We start from the raw sequence: 16046 nt of genomic DNA on the forward strand, positions 1-16046 counted from the left end.
GCAGTGAACTATGCCAGAGAGTATATACTCAGATAATTCTCCTATTCTGTGCTACTAACCAGAGGAAAGGGCTGTCAGGTGAAAGAGAGGAGATGGTCTATCGAGCAATACAAAGTGAAAACCTAATATCCTCATACTTGAATAGTCAGTAAGAACTATGCTGAGCAAGGCAAAAAGCACCTGCATAATCAGCGTATATTTTAGTGCAAAATAAGGTTACTAATGTTTCATTTTTGAGGTGTTGCAAAAGATATAATGCCATCAAAATCCAGTCACTATTTTGAATGTCTATAAATTAAGATACTGTACTCTATTGCATGATAAACTATTTCAGTCCTGGGGATGCTCAATTTTAAAATCATGAAATGACAAATTACAGAATGCCGTATCATTTGTTATGGAGGTACTTTGGTCATACATATTTCTTTTGTGGCAGCAAGTAAATCAGATGTATTCTCCTCCCCCACCCCTCCCCAGCCTTTATTTTCATAACTAAGTTGTCTCACAAGAATATGTTGGTATACTGGGGGAAAAAATGAGCTGTCTATATTCTTCAAGTACTTTAAATGAATGAAGGTAATTTAAAATGTGAAGTGCTATCTTATCCTTCCAGTAATTTAAATTCATTAGTTGAAACAGTCTGTAGATTACCAAAGACAGATGTAGATAACCATTTAGCAAAATATATTAATTACCATTTCCACCCCCATTTTACCTCTTGGAACACAAGGCCTTTCACAAGTTAATGAATTAGTTTGTCACACTAATTATGCTGGCAAAGAAAGAGGATACTATAGCAATACAAGATAGATCTGGATTTCAGCAATGAGTCCGAGTAGTCTAAATATAGTCAGCTCTACTATAAGTGCTTGCCAAGCTTCATTCATTTGTGTTTATTAGTAATTAACAGCAATATGTAGTTTTAGAAGTTTATGGGTCAGGAACATGAGTGAGAAAAGTTTATTTTTGTCTGAATGTTTTAGTGGCAATATTCAAGAATTCCTGCTTACCTATTCCACAGTTATGACAGAGGAAGATTATATAAAATCATAACTATCCGATTTGAAAATAAAAGTCATAAATTCCTGAGTGGTAGCTTTGTACTGAGAACCCTGGATGCTTTCTTTTGGAAACTTATGGTCTTTTTCAAAATGAATGAATCACAGAAAACTACTAATCTTACTGCAAAGCGGAGGGTCCATAATGCCTAACTGGGAATCCTCTGAGCCACAAAAATCCCTAAGAAAAATACTAGACTAGGGTGACATGCTTTCCACAGGAATTGACATCTCCAGGCTTCTGGTGATAAGGAGAACCTGCACTACTAGGCCAGATCCACATGAGCAGGGGCATGCCTTTACAACAGCACAAATAGTAGTTTTTGTGCCCCAGTGCACGCCCCTGCCCATGCACTTTGCAGTGGGACATATTGTCCTGCTGCTCCACGTATTGCAGTGGGGGGTTGCACAAGGTGCCTAAGGGGCTAGCCCCAGGCAGTCAGGAACAGCACGTGGAGATGGAGGAGGAGGCAACCTGCTCCCTTGCTTCAAGGCACACTGGCCCCCGGGGCAGGGAGCAGCTGACTGGGGTGCAGCGTGCCTCAGCATGGGGGCTCTACATGCCACAGCACACGCAATCCACTGTGAAGCCCCTGCACTGAGGCATGTGAAGACAGGGGTGCAGCCAGCCCAGAGCTGCCTGTTCCCTTGCCTAGAGGCACCCTGTGCCCCAGCCACCCGGGGAGGTGGCAGCCAACCAGCCAACAGGAGAGCAGGCAGCCCTGGGATGCCTCCTGCTCCACCTTTGCATTTGTCCCATGCTCACCACTTTGGTGTGGTTTGCACAATTTTTTAAGGTTTTTGTTTTGGTGGGATTTTTTGCTACCTGGAAATCCCAGTGGCAAAGTTTGCCCTGCTGCTGCAAATTTGAAAGCATCCCCTGGTGCCAGCACTGATTAATGTGCAACTCATGAGGTTTGTGGCACTGCAAAGAGGTTTGCAGTGCCACAAACCGCACATGCCCGCACGTCTGGCTCCAGCCCGATAGGGAAAAGGTGGGGGATCTTTTCAAATTCTATTTTGCACTCATGAGTGAGCAAAAACCCTTTGTGGAACTGAAGTGAAAGCTAAAAGGGATGAAAGAGAGGTTGTTTTAATGTTGCATACGCTTAGGCTTTAAGTGAACTTCAGGCAAGCATATCTATTTTCTATTATCTATTTACTCTGAAGAGGCTGACAATTTTACTGCTGACAGAACAAGCGGACTTGTATGGAGTCACAAAGCAGTGTGATTTCTGATTCAGGCTGAGTTTTCTGTAGACATGTTGCTTCTTAAATATTTCTTTATTATTAGTCTTGTGCTTGTCACATGCATCTCCCTCCCATTGATCTTATTTTTCATTCCTTGTCATTGTGAAGGTATGGGTTTGTTGTTTCATTTTCTTTTCTTGTTGGTTGTTATTTGAAGGATAAAAATGAGTAATATTTATGCATGACAAAGCTTTCTGAATTCTCATTCTCCTTTGAGTGTTCAGCCCACTTCAGTGGAATCAACATTTCTGTTGAGGAGGCTTACACATCCTTTTTTCCTCATGATATTTAGCATAGCATTGTTGACTGGCCAGCCTTGAAGGGTTGTAACCACAGTGACATCACTTTGGCCTTGGGTGATGAGATGATATATCAAAGCTTTATGATGAGTATATCAGCATTTTTGTACTATATATTTCCCTCGCAATTATTGAAAACTTAAATTACTACCAATAATTCCTGATAAATTGCAACACACATTCTATTTACACAGAACCTCCAGCTGCGATATAGCAGTGTAGCTCCATTAAATCTGGTATATTTATATGACTTGAAGATATGGTATATTCTGCTTTATCGGCATAAGTATATATGTGGCAAGAAAATCTTGCTTTTTAAATTTTGCAAGAACAAATGCAGCTTTGGGGGGTTTTTTCCTTGAATTGACATTTTTTTTTCCTTATGATACCCTAATAATGTAGAAAAAATATTGTGAAATAATGCATAGAGGACTACAACATCAATTTAGGAGTTGACATCTAAAATACAAATCCATTTCAATTCAAAGACTATTAATAAAAAATGGAGAAAATAATTCCTGGTATCTAGAATGTAGATTCTACATAGGACTTGTATACACTAATGCCCAGATCCAATGTCTACACCACTTTCTAAATGCCCCCAGGGGTGTGAGTTTCAAAATTACAATCCATTCCAGAACTTGCTTTGCATGTTCCAGGTGTAGAAATGTGATAATAAAACCATGCTGGGGGTGGCCCCAACAGCTCTCTTGACCATGTTGAAAGCTAAGATCATAAGAGCAGTGATCATTGGGGAAATGCTATGGTTTCACCACCTCATTTCAGGGTTTGGCACATACACAGTAGGAGCTGGTGGGTGGGGTACAGTCAAGATGTCTAAGTGTCACTTAAATGGCTTTTAGGAAAGTAAGGGCAGAATTCTAATTAGATGCAAAGAAGTCTGATTACTTTTGAGGCATCTAAACCATGAAACACACTGAAGGAGAGATGGGGTTAGAATCCAGGATCTCTGGCTTCCTAGGTGTCTTAATCACTGAGATATGAGAGTTAAAGAGGAACATACACTACTGTTTCTTAGGCTAAATCTGGTAGTCATGGACTTTAACTGATTCAATTTTCAGCTGTCAAAAGTCACTGCATGCCTGTAAGGGGCATGTGTATATGTGCTATGGTCACATGCTCAGTCTGTATGACTCGCATTGTAAATAGCTGTCCCATGAGTAGATGTCTACATATCCAAGAGTATAATTCCTTTGGGATCAGAAATGCCAAAAATATCCTATAAAAAGAAAAAAAAAAGGCCAGTTAGATAAGAAGGAAAGATTGAAATGTCACTTGTCATGACTAGCTGTATCTGTCCTTGCAAAAACAAGGCATTAGCTGTTCCCCCACTGCTTTCACCTATGGCAGTGCTGTGCAACTGGTCACTCACGGGTTTCATCTGAACCAAAATGGGTTAATGTATGGCACCTGAGCTCTCACCTGGGCATCACTGCTCCCATTGCCCATTGCAGCAGCAATGGCCCCCAAGCAAAACAGCACAGCAGGAGGCTCAGTGATCACATTGCCCATGCAAAAGCACCATAATGGGGACTGGGGTGGGAGTCTCACACTGCTCACATAACAGTGGTAGGAAGAAGAGTTACCAGTATGACAGTGGCATTGAGGGGTTTTGCACTGCTCACATGGTAGCATTGGAGGGGGAATTGCCAAGGTGATGGTGGCAGTGAAGGGGCTCACATAGCAGCAGAGTGGAGGGATGGGGCTCATAATGCTTGTGTAGTAGCAGCAGGAGGAGCTCCTGTTGCTTTTACTGTGGGGCACTGCATACAGTGAGGGTTCTGGGAAGCCCATGCAGTGTTCATCCCAAGGCCTGGGACTTGCGTAGAATGCAGCTCTCAGTTTCTGTGAAGGTAGACAGCTGTAACCTATGGTATATTATTGCATGCTTTTGGTATTTCTGGTTTTAGTGATTTGTAGTTTGTGTGAGATTTTGAAGGGATCCTTGAATAAATGGCTGTCTGTAATTGCAGGGGACTGGGCGTGATGGTCTGGAAGACTAGTTCTAATTCAAGTTCCTTGTAGTTAGCCTTTACTTCCAATGCTGTTCCTACATTTTGCATTACTTAGTCATTGGGTTGAGAGGAGGAAAGGGGCAGGACGTGGAATGCATAAACTGCTTTGGGAGCAGAGAACATCATATGGTGTTTCACCTGTCTGAAAGTCCTTCTTTCAGTATATATACCCATAGAGAACTATTTGTGAAGCCTTTAATACTTTTTGCAGGAAAATTAGACAACAAATTTAGGGGTTTTTAGAATCACAATTTTTTACTTAACTGTCTACATTCTCGCTTAGTGTCACTTTAGATAGTTCAGGATGTTTAGCAGCTCAGTCCCTATCTTAGTGTAAAAAAAACCAGTCTGTGTATAGTTCCAATAAAGTCAACGTAACTTCGTATATAGAAACCAGAAGCTGCATGTATTGAGTCACTTAGCAAGGTTGGGGTCTAAATGAACACACCTAACATACTTTATGTATCCAGTTTAGAGTCTCTGGGAAATATCCTAGTGCCATTGAAATCAAAGACAAAATTACATGCACTGTTTTAGATTTCTGTTTAACAACTGAAGTGCACTGTGTCCTGTTGAAATGATCTGTGAATCATAACCTCTTGTAAATATTTTTCTTTGCTGGTTATTACTATCTTGTGTAGCAAGAGTTTGGGAACCTTCCTGTAATTAAATCATAATAATTTCTTACTCATTACAATTCTTTTCTCTGGCTTTGCAAGCATTATTGTGAATATTTTTAATTGAGAAGAGATGCTGCCATTGTACATGGATAGAAACTGCCCATTTTCTATGCAGATATTGAAGTGATCTGTTTTGATTCCAAGATTTTTTTTAATGTATTAGTATAGGATAAGTATGTTTTGCTATGTTTAAGTTGCATGGCTTTGAATATTTGCTTCAGCTTTAACATATAATGAATTTCACATTTTAAAATATTTTATACTATATAGCATTCTAAAGGAAAGAAAAGAAGGAGCTATTTGGAATTGTACATATCAAATATTTTGTCAAAGGAGTGGTCAATTTAATGTCAAGCTACTGAAAATGGAGAAAAGGCTTTGAAAAGCTCTTTTATAAACTATTCTAAAATTATAACAACTTCCTTTGAAAGAAACATTTTCTATTTAAAACAGTGAAGCTAGATCATACAAAAAGTAATTTTTGGTTTTTTTATTTCTTAATTCTGGGATGACAGGTGGTCATAAAAACAGAATATAAATCTAAACTTGACCCAATGATTCAGTCAATTTAAAAGGAAGTCTTTCTAGTTTACATGCAGAGGCCCTGTTATATCTTTCCTCCTTCACTGAAAAACCTTCACTCTTAGAAATAAAGCAGAAAGATAAAATCTGTTCTTGAACCTAGTTGTTATGTAGATTCAAATCTGAGAGAAGCTGTTTAGGCAGATCAACTAAAAGTTTACTCCTACACTGTATCTGTGATTCCTTAATCATAGAGTCCACCCTTACTCAGACTCTATTGATGTTTTGGCATCTTGCTCTATTGTACCACTTAAAATAGTAAGAAAACAAGGAGGAGGAACAGAGAATGATGGGATATAGGTTATTGTGAACAAAACATGCTGAGCATTTTTTGTTCAACTGACTTATTGAAATTTCATTCTTCAAAGTATATCAAGAATTATAAATATTATTTAGGTAATCCCATAGCAAATATCAATGCCTCTTTCATTCCTTAATTTATTTCATATGTAAGTAGCACAGAGAATGCGACATACCTGAAAAATGTACATTCAACTGTCAGCTTGGACATTAACAAAATACCCACCTGATTTCAGGTACTGCAATATATTCATATACTGTTGTTAAGCTGGAGAGAGTGGGGAACTGTAATAGATTCAACATATTCTGCTACCTAGTATATTCACATTGTCTAATACTTGGATATGAAACACAAAACAATCTTCAACTCAAGGAATATTAAAGACTGACTGTGTCCATTAGGAAGCTTGTGATAGTTTCAGTCCATGATGCCTCATTTCATAACAGAAGTCAAATCATAGTGCAGACAAAACTTACCTGAGTTGGAGGAGAGGTGGCGGGACACCATGCCAGCAGCCAATCGTGGCAAAAGTGAAACCACAGTGGCTGGAGATGCCACCAGTGAAGATCAAAGAAAAAACCCACAGTGGATCCGGGAGGAGCCAGGAATGGCTCCTGTGTTTGCCTAGATGCCTGGCACCATGGTAAAAGGCCCAGCAGGACAGAAACCAGGAGGACCAGAAGCAGTGTCCCCAACCAGCTCAGAGAAGCCAGAACACCGAGGCAATCCTGGTGACGTCTCTTAGGGGCTCCTTTGGAAGAGGAGCACAATGGGAACACTGAGCCAGCCAGGGCCCAAAGAGTTGCTCATGGGGCCAGCATGGACGGAGGTCAGTGGCAGCAGTGACTGGAACATCAGCAGAGAGAACAGAGACAGAACCCTGATGCAGATGGCAACCAGCAGGGAGGAAACGATTCATGAAGGGGGGTTCAAGTCCGGGCAGAGTCGGACACTGCGTAAGCCGAGACCAAAGAGGGGCCATGGGGGACACTCAGTACGAATACCACCAGTAGCCAGTGACCACGGCCCCTGAGGGACTGAACATCAGGGAGAGCCAGAACATAGGCCCTGATGGACAACATCATGATTGGCGTTAGTCGGGGTGTAGGGGAGGTGGAGTCCCGAGAAGAAATAACTGCAAAGACGACCAAGGGAAAGTACCAGGGGAGGCAGGACCAAACATTGTCCTCCTAATAGGAAACTACTTATCATCAAAGATGTGGTGAGTGAGACCCCTGGGGAACTGACCCGAGGCCACTCCCGATAGCCTGGCCATGCAGCCCAAGAAGTCACAGTGGGGTTTGAGAAGAGCCCAAATATGCGACGCTCAGGGAATAGGCACAGAAGGAAGTGCAGCCTGATCAACAGTGAGAATGTTAGGCAATTGTATGTGGGAACTGAGTGATTTATAATTCAGCTGACTATCCTGGAGTTATGGAAAATATTTACATTTTGTGGTCAATAGGAGTAGAGCAGAAGAATTCCAGTGCTAAATGTTGGTGTCCCCAGCTTCAGTAAAGTTTTAGTATAGCTCTGCCCATTATTTTCATTATATTATAATAATGTGGCTGTGCTTTAACCAGGTGAAGTGTTATTTGTTTTGAAATAATTGTGTTAACTTCATATTAAATTAGCTTACACTAAGGAATTGCATTATTAAAGTCAGCCTTTTGCTGCCAGTGTCAACCATTAATTAATTTTAGAACAAATTTTCCTTTCTTCTGGCTTCTTTTCACAATGATTTCTCAGCTTTCATAAATTTTGTAGCTAATCATCTTAAAACATCTTACTTCTGCCTAATGAATTTGGACACATTACCGGAGGAGAAAACTGTGTTAAAGGTTTCCATCAATTTGACAAATAAGAATATAGTTCTGGTAAGAAAGTTGTCTAAAAATATTGTGTTTCATCCAAGTGTCATTGTAAGAGAATCTTAATGTCCCCTCAATACATATATATTGCCTAGATTGATACTATGTCTTTTGGAAGTTTCCCAAACCCCTGTGAGACTATGAAATGCACTACATCACAATCTTAGCTGACTGTCTTATTATAATCATTTTTTCCTGCAAATAAGTTAAACACAAGTGAACTTTGCATTAAAATTGAGGATTGTCTTCTCCAGTCAAAAAGGAGTCTAAGATATCATTGAGGAAGAATAGTTGGAGAATTAGGGTGCTATATATGAGACATAACTTAATACCATGCTGTATCATAGATTTCAAGTATAACCTCAGGCAAGTCAAATAAAGTGAGATTCAAAAGTCATAAATTTCTAACATTAGGTGTTTCAGTGGCATATTTTGAAAATTCCTGCCTCCCAGAACAATGAACAATGAATTAGTCACCAAAAGCTAGGCAATACTGAGGATAGGCACAATCTTCGGTCTTACCGCCCAGCCACCACACTCAGGCATTGGCAACATTTAGGAGGTGCATGAGGGTGCACGTGCACCCTCTGAGCTTGGTGGTGCACCCGCTGCAAAAAGTGCCACTAGCGCTGGCAGTGGCACCTGTGGGCAGTCGCTGATCGCTACCCCCCCTTGCCACTGACACTGCTGGTGGCATCTGCAGACAGTCCCTGTTTGCCACTGGCCACCACTGCCACTCATCAGACCCCGCCCCCCCGACGTCACCACTGCAATCACCTGCAGGAGCTCCCGCTCACCACCACCATGCCCCTGCTGCCACCATCACCTGTGGGCGGTCACCATGCCCCCCCTGCCTCTTTGAGCATGCAGTGTTCATGCGCTCAGGGCACATCTATCCATATTATTAAGACAAAACAATCAACTCTGGAACATATTTATTTCTCTCAGGTGCTGCATTTACATGTCTATCTAGGACTGAAGAATGCTGAATACAGCACGTTGAATGCAGCACATTGAGCCGGGGGTAAGCCTGTCAGTCCTGGCCTGCTCTGACCTGACTTAGCTTGCTTCAGCAGGGCTGACTGGGGCACAAAGGTGCTAAAGTGTGGGGTTAGCTGCTAAGCTGCCCCCATACTAAAGCACCCGTGTGCCCCAGCCAGCCCCATCAGTACCTGCACATGCATTGTTGCAGAGTAAAGAACTCCTCCACAAGATAGTACTTGGATCCTGTGATAGACTTCTATGCTTTACTCCACAGCAGTGCATGCATAGATGCTGTGTAAACTAAATGTAGTAAACTAATTAACTCTGCTACAGGATAGTACTTGTAAATATCAATGAAAAGCTAGTTTTAAAAAGTGTTGCTTTATTGTGGTGAGTGCCTATTTACTCTGTAGGGGGAGAGTACAGACAGCTCAGAGTTGCCTGCATTCTCCAGCCGCCTTAAGCAGGTGCTCTGGGGGTGCTCTGGGGGATTCTATCCTGCACACTCAGGAATTCCCATGCGGGATAAGGGCCCTCAATTTCCCTGGAGCACCTGTCTACTTTTCCATGCTTATAGAGGTGTGCTTTGTCGTATCTCTGGGCACCTGCGTATAATGTGGAACGTTAGTTTCCAGGGGTGTCTTCATAAGTGGTGAAAGCTTGTGTGGGTCCCAGTATGGAGAGAATTCCTGGCACACTGCACATCTCCATGCCTCTATGCTGGGACCTGCAACAGGTCCCATGCTAACTGATGTTTCCTAGAAAGGCCAGGAGTGGTGCAGGACGAAGGGAATTTCATGCTGGAACCAGCACTGATCTGTACCTCCAAAGGGGCATGGGTCAAAACATGTCCTGGCATGGATGGATGGGGCACCAGGAATTTTCCCACAGTCCCACACTGCCTTGTGCCTATGCAGATCCCAACATGGCAGCACAGAGTGCTGCCCCAGGCCTCCTTGCCAGGACCCATTCCAACCTGTGCATCTGCATGACCCACAGGACAGGACAGACTCAGGTCCCATCTGGGAGGCCTAGCTCAGTGAAGGATAAAGGGAATCCCTCAGCAAAGGGTACATAATGGCCCTTATCATACACTGGGGCCCTGCCCAACATGGGGGAATGGGCTGTGTGCGTTTTCCCCAATAAAACACTAGACCAGCAAACCAGCACAGCTTGATCTGCTTCATTTGGTGATGTTTTTTCCCTCAGAGCTTTAGAAAGGAAAATAATACACAAGACTCACAATGTGAAATAAATATCCACGTTCTTTCAAAAAATTGATCCAGGCTAACTCTGCCAAAAGGATTGTGTCACCTTCTTTTTATGTAATTGCTTACCAGTTCCTCCTATACCTAAAGGAAATGAATTGTTTTATATCTGTATTCACTATGAAAAGTCCACAGAAGAGTGGCAGATTCAAATAATTGCACAAATAATCTTTTGGCAGAATATTAAAAGAAAAATAATTTTCCCAATGCACTCTCATGAAAACTGCAGTGTTTAAAAAATAACAGCTATCTCTTTTTCCTCTTTAGCACTGAAATGACAAACTAGTGACTACCAGGAAAACAGGCAAAACAATAAAAAACTGATTACTTTGATATTTATGAATTTAGTTAATCTGTTTCCCCAGGGAAGAGTACTGAATCATTTTTACTTGATTTACAATGGATAATCATCATCATAACCTCTGATTAAAAGATGATAGCTTTAACAAATAGTGACTGCAATAACAATTTGCCTAGGACTCATTCTCCTATAGGGAAGAAAAATAAAAATTACCTTGAAAAACAAGTGTCGGTTTGGCACTGCCAAAGACCAAAAATAGTTATGGCTTCCATTTTGAAATGTGATCACATTCATGAAGGCAGGAATAAGTATATCTATAATACACTTGGAAGTGAGAGCTAAAAGGTTTTGCCTATCAACAGCATTTAAATGGAAATCCCCTGTTGTGAAGCTAAGTAGTTTACCACTCCTCCTGTTTACCACTTCTTGCAGGATCATGAGAATAAGTCTAAAGAGGTGATAGCTTGATTGAAATGCTAATACTATTCCAGAAAGGGTCTGGACCCTTTATGAACTGGAACTGGAAGTGGAATCAGAGGAACTCAGTGATTACAGAAATGAGGGATTAGGCATGGAACTTCCAACATACAGTGCAGTGCAGTCAGGAGATCATACATAAAGGAAAGGGAAGCTACAGTGACCCTACTTTATTTGGAATTAATTAAGGAAGTAATAGTCCCATACACTGCACAAGTTTTTAATGAGAAATCCCAGATGATTTAAATCAATTAAATATCATCTGCTGCATACGATCCTTCTTTCTCAGTGTCTGGGGCAAAGAGCAATGCAAATGTACACAGGTGTGTGAGATCTGAAAAAGCAGCAATGGGCAGACAAGTTGAATGCACAGTTGTGATCTCAATTATGCCCAAGTTCTTTGCCACATAGGTGTCTGAGTACCTCAGAAAATTGTTTTAAATTATGTAAGATGAAGGTTGCCTTGAATTTAGATAGTATTTCATTTTTAGACTTGTCTGTCATCTCCTTTGCCTCCCTGCTTCTTAACATAGCCCTTAGTAACCTTGAGGTGTAAGTCAAAGAAGTATGGCACTGTTATAATAGGCATTTATTTAAGGAACCACGGACAATGCATTTGTATTCTGAAGATGGCAGCTTGGAGTTGTCTGACAGATATTTAAGCAACAGATCAACTTTAACAAACAGAATCTTATAGTTTTTTTACCAAGGATCAAAATATGTTTCAGATGGATATAATAGTTTCCAAAAATCAGGAGCACAAGAGTTGTAAACATGGCACAAGCTATAACAGGTTTTATTTTTAAAAGCAGCATCCCATTGGGTTTTAAAGAACAACCTGTCTCTCCTGAAAGTGATGTGTTTTTTTGTTTGTTCTTGGTTTGGTAAAGAAAGGTTAGGCTGGGGTATATTATCTAATACAGCTTGTCAGGAGGGAGCAACTGTTTAGATACCCCAGCATGGAAAACCCATACTGCCTCAGCCTATCAGTCTTATCAACTGAAGTAAAATTTGAGAGAAAAAATAGCAAAGATGGTCATCCCAAACACAGTCTAAATATTTTGTTTTAACTTTGTTTACTGAATACAAAAAATAAAAACCCTCCTTTCAACCGACAATTATTTTCAGGTAGAGGTCAAATTATTCCCCTTTTTTTTTCCTATTGATGATGCAGGTAAGTGGATTTCAGGTAATGTTTTACCAGATAAGAGATAATACACGTATTTTCTACCATGATACCTTTAAGGCACCAATTGCCATATAACTATTTGTTTTTTCCTCAGTATTTGTTTTTTCTTTAACCCCTCAGGAGTCAGAAGCTATAGTACTGAGACGATACTGAATTACTGCCATTTGTATAATCCTCTGAGATTAATCTCCTAAAATCTACCCTAAATATACCCTCAAAAGGGGTCATGTTATATTTTACTTACTCCCAGCAGCTTTCCCCACAGGTGCCTTTGACATAAATTTCTCCGTAGCTCCTGTAAAAAAAAACAAAAAACAAAAAACCACCAAATGAAAAAAAATCTGAAAAAAAAATGAACTTCTGAGTCCATTGAAAAATTATCAACTGCAAATTGATAATAGTTAAATTAAGAGTAGGTAAACTCAGTGATTGTACAGTTTAATTTCAAAGAAAGACCTCATTTCATGAACTAAAGTCAGTTCATAGTTGTCAAGTAGTTTCACATGGATTAAAGCAAGTCATTAAAGCAGGGGTGGGCAATTATTTCAGCTGGAGGGCCACTTAATGAGGTTTGGTAAGCTATCAAGAACTGAAAGGGTAGCCCCACCCCTTGGCAAGCGCCCTACCCGCTGATTGCCACCTTGGGACTGGAAGTCCTGCCCTAGCTCCTCACCTTTGCTAATGGAAGTCCCTCCCCTTGCTCCCAGAAGTATTCCTTTATGGCGGGGGGGGGACTTCTTAACCATAAAGTAAACAAATCATACACTAAAAATCAAACATTTACTATACACATGTAATCTTATTCCAAAAATTATATATTTTGGTCATGATATATTTTTGTGTAGGGTATGAGGAGGTGACTGCATAATGGGTCAAAAATAGTTTAACTTTCATATTTTGTTGGGGGGAGGTAAGTTCATGGTTGGGGATGTGTGTGTGCATGTGGGGTTTGTGAGGGGGTGTGGCTGTGTGCGCGAGGGCATAGGGTATGGTGTGGGATGTGTATATAGGGGGTTGTGCAGGTAGGGTGTGGGTGTGTGGGGCTTGTGGGGTGTGAGGGAGGGGAAGGTGTGGTGACCCCCCCTACACATTCCCCACCATGGTGCACAGCCAGCAGCAGGAAGGGGTCCTCGGGGAGCTCATAGTACTGCTGCCAGACAATGAACAGCTCTGGCCAGAGCTGCACATGGCAGCAAGGAGCACAGCCTGCCTGGCCCATCTCTATTGTGTGGGACTCCCCACTGCTCGTGTGCAACTCCCAGTGCTGGTGTGCTACCAGGAAAGACCTCATGCCATGGATCTGGCTGCCACCATGGAAGTGAGAGGTTGGAGCTCCCCACCACTTCTGGCGGAGACCCACCAGCTGCACATGGCAGGGCAGGAAGCTGGCTCCATCACATAGGGCTTCTCCCAATGGCATGCCAGAGCCAGGAGGTGTGTATATGCAGCAGTGAGCCCTGTGCAATATGGGTGGGATGGGCAGGCTGAGCTCCTTGCTGCCACATGCACCTCTGGCCAGAGTTGTGTGCTGCTTGGCAGCAGTGCCACAAGCACCCCAAAGGCCCCTGCCTGCTGCTGCTGCTTCCACAGGCAGTAAAATATGTGTGCCACAGGGGAGTGTGTGTGTGTGTGGCAGGGAGGGGCCCACATGCCCCATCCTCCCTTACAGCAACACATGGCCTGTTGCAGCTCCACACTCCTGGCAGCCCCAGCCCCATGCTTCCCACCCACACCCAGCTGCACCACCCCCTCCCAATACAGTTTCCCGCCACCACCCCCCACTGCTTCCCTACCTGCTGCCTGGAGCAAGTGCTGCAGCAGGGAGACAAGGAGCTTCTGGAGGCTGGGGAACCTGAGCAGGTCCCACAGTGGCTGAAGCAGTGACAGCAGCAGCCCTTCCTGGAAGATGCATGCTGGCTGGGCTTGACCCTTCCATGCATGAGGGTGTGAGTGAGGCATATGGGCTGGACATCAGCTGAACAATAGTTGGTGGGTGTCCATGGGCCAGATAATGCCTGGCAGGCCAGATTTGGCCCATGAGACATATTTTGCCTACTCCTTGATTAAAGGTTATGATCAGGAATCTTGGTTTTCTTTGATTAAAAAAAAAAATCCATTATTTGGATTAAAACAAGTAACCCAAAATCTGTATTTTTCTGTGATTAAACTGAAACACCGATAGATCAATAGATAGACACATCAATCGGTTAATAGATAGATATATTCATATATTTTTTTAAATCTGAAAACAGGGTATTTTTTTATCAGGAAAAAAACAGGATCTCTGATTATGATTCACAGATAGGATTTTTGTGATGGGATTCTTAAGAAAACTACACGAAAACAAAGAAGTTTTTAGAGTTATCCTTTACACTTGAGTTATAAAGACATCAACATTTCCTCAGGAAAAGAGAAATGCATCACTGGAGGGTAATTGTAGTTGGCCTGTACATTGCCCCAACATTTTTCACTGCTATAATGAAGCCATTAGTAGCCTAATCAGTAGGTCTAGATGCTCTTCACCCAAGGGTGCTGAGGGAATTGGTGGGGGTCATAGCAGGGTCCCTGGCATGGCTTTATGAGTGCAGGATTGACTCCAGGATAAGCATGAGCTGCCAATGTGAGGAAGGCTAGCCACACCTTGTCATGCATCTACAGATGCATCACGAGCAGGTCCAGGGAGGTGATTCTTCCCCTCTGTATGGCATTGGTCATGCCACAGTTGGAGTACTGTGTCCAGTTCTGGGCACCACACTTCACATTGAGAGTGTCTAGAGGAGGGCCACTCACATTGTCAAGGGGCAGCAGGGCAAGCCCTTTCAAGAGAGGCTGAAGGGCCTGAATCTATTCAGCCTCTGCAAGAGAATGTTGAGAAGGGATCTGATGGCTGTTTAAAAACTCACCAGGTGGGACCAGTGGGAATCGGGTGAGGCTCTGTTGCCCTGGGTCATCACTGGGGGGTTACTAGGAATAAGAGTCACAAATTGTTAGAAGATCTGGGCTGGACATCAGGAGACATTACTTTACAGTTAGGGCTGCCAGGCTGTGGAATGGATTCCCAAGGGAGGTGGTGCTCTCTCATACCTTGGGGGTCTTCAAGGGGAGGCTGGAGAGATGTTCAGCTGGGGTGGGCTGGGGTGTTACGACCCCACACCCATTCCTGCCTGGGGCAGGGTGTCAGACCTGATGATCTGTTTAGGTCCCTTCTGACCCTAAGCACTATGAAACTATGAAACATTATTTCATTTTCTAAGGTTTCTGGGCATAATTATACTAATTTATATCAAGAATATATTCATTACTGAAGTCACAGACTACACATTTCAGGGACAATATATCTGTTAAAGACTTTGGGGTTTCTGGAAAGACTAGTTTAAACATTACCTCAAGTCCAGATATTAGACATTAACTGTAGATATTACAGCTTTTCCTTCTTTGAAAAGAAAATTTATAAGAGGCATAGTGAGGCAGTGTTGCTTCCTTTGTTATTTAACCAGACTACTTTTAACTAAACTACTAAGATTTCAGTCAACTGCATTCAATGTTTTTGTTATGGTACTCACAAACATTATATTGACTTCAAAATGTTAACCTAAAGCTATGAATATGTGGAATGATGCATTAAACACCCTGCTTCCTACTGACACAACACATCAATACAGGATGTAGAGCTGCATCATGTTACATAGGCTTTCTTCAGAGGAAAGAAGAATGTGAGTTGCTTCTTTCACATACACTTCTGTGTAAGA

This window comes from Crocodylus siamensis, chromosome 1, assembly GCF_052110815.1.
Source record: "Crocodylus siamensis isolate JL-2025a chromosome 1, ASM5211081v1, whole genome shotgun sequence".
In the NCBI taxonomy this organism is placed as follows: Eukaryota; Metazoa; Chordata; order Crocodylia; family Crocodylidae; genus Crocodylus; species Crocodylus siamensis.